Consider the following 6,800-nt stretch of genomic DNA (forward strand, 5'->3'; position numbering starts at 1 on the left):
CGGTGGTGGTGGTGGCGTCGGTGACTGGTGGTGGTGTCCCCCTCATTTGATGTGCTGTGCTCCCTGGTGGTGGTTCCTTCAATGTGTGTGTGTGGGTGATTTATTTCTATTTATTTTGGGTGAACCGCTCCTGTTCACTAGTACCTGCCCACCTGGTAAGCCTCTGCTCCTGACTAGTTGCTCTTTTTTTGGTGTGAATGATTTTGCTTGTTAATTATTTTAACCAATTGTAATAAAATATATTTTTATACCTCGAACCCCGTCTCATGCCACCTGAATAGAACGAACCTGTGTGTCTAGTAGTTAGAACCGAATTTCCCTGGGTGCAATTCCCAGGGTGGCGTTGTTGAGCAACCATATAAATCTCTCAAACATATTTGACATCCGAGTGTAAGCATCCACCCTGCCCTTGCCACAAACTAATGGCGTTGTTGGCAATTATTTTAACCAATTGTAATAAAATATATTTTTATACCTCGAACCCCGTCTCATGCCACCTGAATAGAACGAACCTGTGTGTCTAGTAGTTAGAACCGAATTTCCCTGGGTGCAATTCCCAGGGTGGCGTTGTTGAGCAACTATATAAATCTCTCAAACATATTTGACATCCGAGTGCAAGCATCCACCCTGCCCTTGCCACACTTTGGAAGCTCTCTGCGGACCATGGCTTGTGCTGGAAGATGTGGCTACAAAAATGTCAGGAAAAGCCTACTAGAACAGCTGAACTTTATTTGGGGTTGATCAGAGGCACTTTATTTGGTGACAGGTGTGTGCTGACTCCAATTAAACATGAGTTTGAATGTAATTGGTTAAATCTGAACACAGCCACATCCCCAGTTATAAAAGGGTGTGCACACTTATGCAACCACATTATCTCAGTTGTTTATTTTTACTTTACCTCCCTGAAAGATTTCTGTTTGTTTTTCAGTTGCATTGTACAGGTTATAAGTCACATTAAAGGTGGAAAATGTTGTGAAATTATTTATCTTGATGTAATTTTTTTACATGACAAAAACCTGGCATTTGAACAGGGGTGTGTAGACTTTTTATATCCACTGTATATACATACATTTTGAGTCTGTGGAAAGCAGTGGACAAGGGAATGATATTTGTACAAAACTTTACTTACAACTTGCACATCTGTTGCATGGGCTACACTCAAGATACATTTAAGAAGCATGCACAGTGCCAGGCCATTTGCCTTCAACATTTGTAATCATGTGTGCTTCATTACATAAGTGTGATCTTGCCAGTGCAGGTAATGAGATCTTTGTTATGGTAAGACTATAGTCAATGTACCTGCACATTAATGCTGTGGACTTTCTATTCACTCCTTCATTAACTGAAGGAGCAGTGATAGGGATATGTGTGCCAGTGCTGCAGCCCATCACATTGGGAAACCCTGCAAAACAAAAACTAATTACGGATCCCAGTCTGTGGTCGCAGCAGAATGTAATTTACAGAATATAATTGAAAATATTAACTTCAACTTCTGGATGATTTCTGCATCAGTCACCTGCAATCCTGTGAAATTCCTCATTGATGGTTTGTGCCCATGGAACACTACTAAAGTGCTCAGAAGGCACAGGGACACTTTTCTTACAGCTCTACAAACAGTTGGTCCCCGGATATGTTCTGTGTCACCAGTGTTATAAAGGAAACTCCAGAATGTTGTTCAGATAGGTGATAGAGTGCGACAAAAAATGGTAACGCTCGATGAGGTAGTCATCAGGAAATGATAGCTCATCTAATCTTTGTCTAAAAATCTTCTCCCAATGTAAGGCTATGTGAATTAAATCAGTTTCAACATGGCTCGGGTAAACAATGAAAGGACACTCCATGTCCAACAGCTGCTTCAGGCTCAGCAGGAGGGAGGGGATAGGGAGAAAACCTGCCAGCTAGCAGGTTAGAGTCACCTTTCTTTCTAGGATGGAAAATCCAGTTTATTAACTTCAAGGATAACAATCTCAGAGTTTTCACTAAACCTGCTTTCTAGTAATAATGGAAAAGGAAGTATTAATGAAATGTTTTTGTGACAAAAAAAATCAGTTTTCAGATGAGCTTTAAAATAACAACAACAATGGTTGCGCTGACCCCAGAGACTGTTCCATAACCTGGTAGTCAAAACTTTAAAGTTATAATACTTGCGCCACAGCTTCTCAGCTTAAACAAGAACACTGTGCATTACAAGCTTCTAGCTGTCGGACAGATAATCAGATAGACAGATGCACTTATTCTCAATTAGAACTAACAAGAATGAATAACTTAGCTTAGTATATTTCTAAAGGTTTAAGTGGGTGTAAAACATGACATTTTAGTAGCCATGCAACCTAAGTGCAATGTTTCATGTATATTTTGATGTTTCCCTCAAAGTGTAATTGGCAAAACAAATTAGTAGAGTATTAACATAATTTCTAGGAGACAGGGCTGAAAATGATCTATTCTGCTAGGCTTCAGGACCCAAGTCTTGCACATTCTTCTGAAGTGTTAATTTATGCAAAAGTTGGTTCCTTTTGGATTCTTTGACAATTACTTGTCTTGATGCATCCTCTTTCGTATACTGTAAGTTCTGTGGACGCCTTCGGCTTCATTATTGGTGCCAATTAGCCCTAAGATGCTTTTCAGTCTGTTTCAGCCTCTGATGCCATCAACCAAATGTTACCCATTCTTGACTTATTAACAGCATAGTCCAATTGTCGTCTGTGTCATATCCTACACACAAAGGTTCATGTTTAATTTATGAAAGAATGGTAAAGACTGATTGACTCCCTGTTGTAGCCCTGGTAAGTCATTTAAACTGATATAAAACATGTACATATACAGTACTTTTAAAGTTTGTTTAGTGCAGCTCTAATGATAAACTGACACGGTCACTACACAGTCAGCAATGGGCATGGAAATCTTTTAGCCCACCATGAGTGAGTATTAATATACTAGAATATAGGGATTCCTGTGGGATTCAGCTTGAAACAGATGCATTTAGTTTAGCAGTTCCATGTCTTTCATGTGAATTATGGCTGAGCTCGGAGAGAAAGTGAATTTTGAATGGCATTTAAAGTGTTGTGTGAAGTGCCTTCTTGAGAGAGCACAGATATAAACTACTTTAGATTCCACAGCAACATTTAAAGCACATTTGCGTCTCCTTTCAAAGCTGTTTACTCCATAATTTATGAATGCCTGTCCTACTTCACATCTGACTTAAGGGGTGCAAGTCAGATCTCTCCCTATCCTCACTCTACCTTTAAGAGGAAAGTTGATGACTGGTAAGTGTGAATGCATTTATATATGTTAATATGTGTCTTACACTGTGTTCAGACTAAACATAGTACTGCAGACAATAAGTGCAAGGGGTCACATTGGTGTGAGCATGTTGCTACACTGGAGAGAAAATTAAGTGCAATCCAAGAAATCCTATTTTCTCTTGATTTTGCGTAGTATTTTATACTCATATGAGGTAGGATTTTACATTTATGTAAGTTGAGCCAGGATTAACTTTTCTGCTGGATGGACTTCACATTTATTTGTCTCAGTGGCCTCAGAGAGGACGTAACATTGGTAATTTCAATTTACACAATGCTGATAAGATACAGAATATCTGCTTACTGCAGAGGGCAGTCATGCATAGCAACAGCTGGTGGCAATAATGGTCTCTAAAAGGTAACGATGCACCAATAAAACAGGAAAAGAAGATCAACTTGCATGATGTAAACAGGTTAGAAAACATTTAAAAGGGTTCAATTCAAATTCAACAGGTTTATTAAGCAATACGTTTTTGCCAAAAAAAAAAAGAAAAAGAAAAAGAATCTTGCTTTGTTCATGTGTAACTACTGTAATCCTCTCGCTGCACAATCAAAAATGGACACAGACAATTTATCCCCTCTGTGCATAAGAAATAATACTCAGGAATTAGAAAAGCTAATTGTGAGGCTGTTTAACACACTAATGACTCAACACGTTTGTCCTATCGCTCAGATTGATTATCAAGGGCAACATGGCCACACCTGTTGTCTTCCTCACTGGGAGATTGTGATTATTGGGGGGATTATGAGCTCCAACACTTTGTCTGCAGTGAGATTTGATCAGCATTTAACTCAGCATCACTTCTTGTAAACGGCACAGTGTGACACCAACAATATGTGACAGATGAAATGTCACACAGGCTACTATTACTCTGCCCCTCCATCTTTCATAAAACCCAGCATTAGTCTGATATGCATGTCGTGCCTCTGCATTTAAAGCAGATGATCTCTACAGGAATGCAGACAGTAATTAAGTGGCGGCATGCAGATGGTGTTTAAACAGCCTGGCGCTTTGGGGAGTCGGATCAAAATGACACTAAACTAAACAAAATATAGTGCGTGGAATGTGTGTTGTGAACGTGTCGGATTTTTATACAGTCTGACAAGTGTGTCATGTTAAGCACTCTAAGGCAATCCTACAGCTGAGGAGAGTTCATAGTGTTATAATGACATCTTCCATACTTTCAAAATATACAGTGATGCAACATATTATCCACCTTTCAAAAGTGGGGTGAGGGGAAAAATTAAGACAGTTACATAATCTACAATACCACTGGACAGAATATTTGATTTGACTGATCTTTTTCTTCAAAGCTGTTTCCTTCCCTGATCTCTCCTGTGGTATTGGCTTTGGCACTGAGCATCTTTATTAGAGCATGTTGCAACAACATTTTTGATGTCTTCCTTGAATAGTCCTTTGGAAGCCTCACATAAAGAAGAACTAGTTTGCCAATTTGTTTTGTTTTACAGGTCTGGGTTTAAAGTTTAAAGTTTTTATGAGCATGGAAAGAGAAAAATATTTGCATGTGAAAGGCCACAAGGGTTGTATGATATCCTGTCTATGTCACTAAAGCAATGTATTACTTAAAGGGGTTATTTTGTGGCAGACATACCTGGTCTTGCATCAGTGTCAGCCATTAAAGAAGTTCATATTATCGACATGGAGAGTTATGGACCCAAAAATGTCACCCTTGTTATTCTTCCCACCATCAAACTATCACATTGATAAGAAACAGAGACAAAGGAGTCGTCTTTCACAAACAGACCAGCTTTTAGCATCTCAGGTAGATGTACAACCAGACCACGGGTCAAACGGTCATCTCCAAAACATCAACGGCAAAATTGGAGTGAACAACCAACATCTCCATTTTGTAACAATAACACTCTGTCTCTACATTAGTATTTGATTGTTACTTATATATAAAAGGACTGTAATTATTACTAAGGTGTGAACCCTGGAAAAATGCATACACACACACAAACACACACACACACACACACACACACACACACACACACACACACACACACACAAACTGAGGTTTCCCACTCTTTCTCTATCCCTCTTTAGAAAACAGAATCATAAATGACAAGCCACGTTCCAATCCTGACTAGTAACCAGCATTTTACTCTTTTCAGACACATATCTGACTAACTCACTAACTATTCTGTAACTTAGGTGATGTTTTTATGTAATGGGCCAATCCCCAGATCTCTCTCCAGATATTTTATAGAAAAGTTGAAATATGAAATACAGATTTAAAAAAATATATCTTTCATGTGACCATACTGTCAGCATCCTACACACAAGGTAACAGACATTACAGACAGTAACAATGTTTTTATCATCATTATTATGATCAAAGGACTGCTGTTAGATAAAAGGCGATATTAGAGTTTTATTTCGCATCAACCCGCAAGAGATACAGGCCGATAACACAATCTGCCTACGACCGCCTACAGAGAAGCCTGCAAAGAAGTCAAGAGTGTCCAAGAAGGAAAGTCTGCTGGCAGACTTTACCAAAGATGAAACCACTGACCACCACCGTCACCTTGGAAGATTACTGACTGCAACAGCAGCAGCACTTTGGGTTCCAGCCAAGGGTCTCTACAGCTACAGTGCAACTCACAGTAGGCAAGTCCACCCACCCCTTTCTAATCATGACTGGGTTGATGTTAAAATACAATAATATTTCATCATCAAAATCTCATTCATAAACATAGTATCATTACTGTCACTGCTCCATCTTTCATCCTGCTGGTTATCAGACCTTGTATTTACCCTGTAGTTAGTAGTATAGGTACATACATTTTTTTAATTTAAACTCAGTCATTGTCCTTTTGCGTTTCTTTGAAGTAGAGACTGGAGATTTATTGAATCAATAAAGTGACGGCTACTGATATTAGACTGATCATATTATATCAATATATTCACTTATTAAACTTCTTCTCAAAAGTGAGAAGTGGTGCCCCCAATTAACTTTAGATTTTGGAGGATTTTTAATTATAAATTGTGGCCTTGGAATGCTACACTAAATATGGTTGCTTGCTTTCCCCTTGCCTCTGTGTGTAAAGTAAGTAGCATATTTTAAACTTATGTGAGCTTTACTCCCTTTGGTGTATGACACATTAACAATGTTAGACTATTCAATATAATATGTGTGCGTGTGTGTGTGTGTGTCTTGGTTTGCGCATTACACCAGGACTTGCTTCTGACTGCTTTAACCCTGTTAAAATCCATCACAAGAGATTTGTACAAATGTCCCTGCAGCAAGGGGCGGGGAACTTGCCAAAAACACCCCTTTTTGTCCATAGCATTTTATACCAGCCTGAGTGCTTTTGGCAAAGTGCCTCCTTATCTTTGTAGTCAGACCCCTGGGCCGCAGCTGTTTGGCCCTTTTAAGGCTCTGCAATGCAGGAATGGGTTCTCTGAGTTATAGCTTGAGCTGTGGTTCATACGCTAATCACAGAGCAATCACTCTTTAAATTTTCTATCCATCC

This window comes from Seriola lalandi, unplaced genomic scaffold (assembly GCF_002814215.2).
Source record: "Seriola lalandi dorsalis isolate HSWRI2012SDOR001 ecotype SW California unplaced genomic scaffold, Sedor1 jcf7180002054568, whole genome shotgun sequence".
Taxonomy (NCBI): domain Eukaryota; kingdom Metazoa; phylum Chordata; class Actinopteri; order Carangiformes; family Carangidae; genus Seriola; species Seriola lalandi.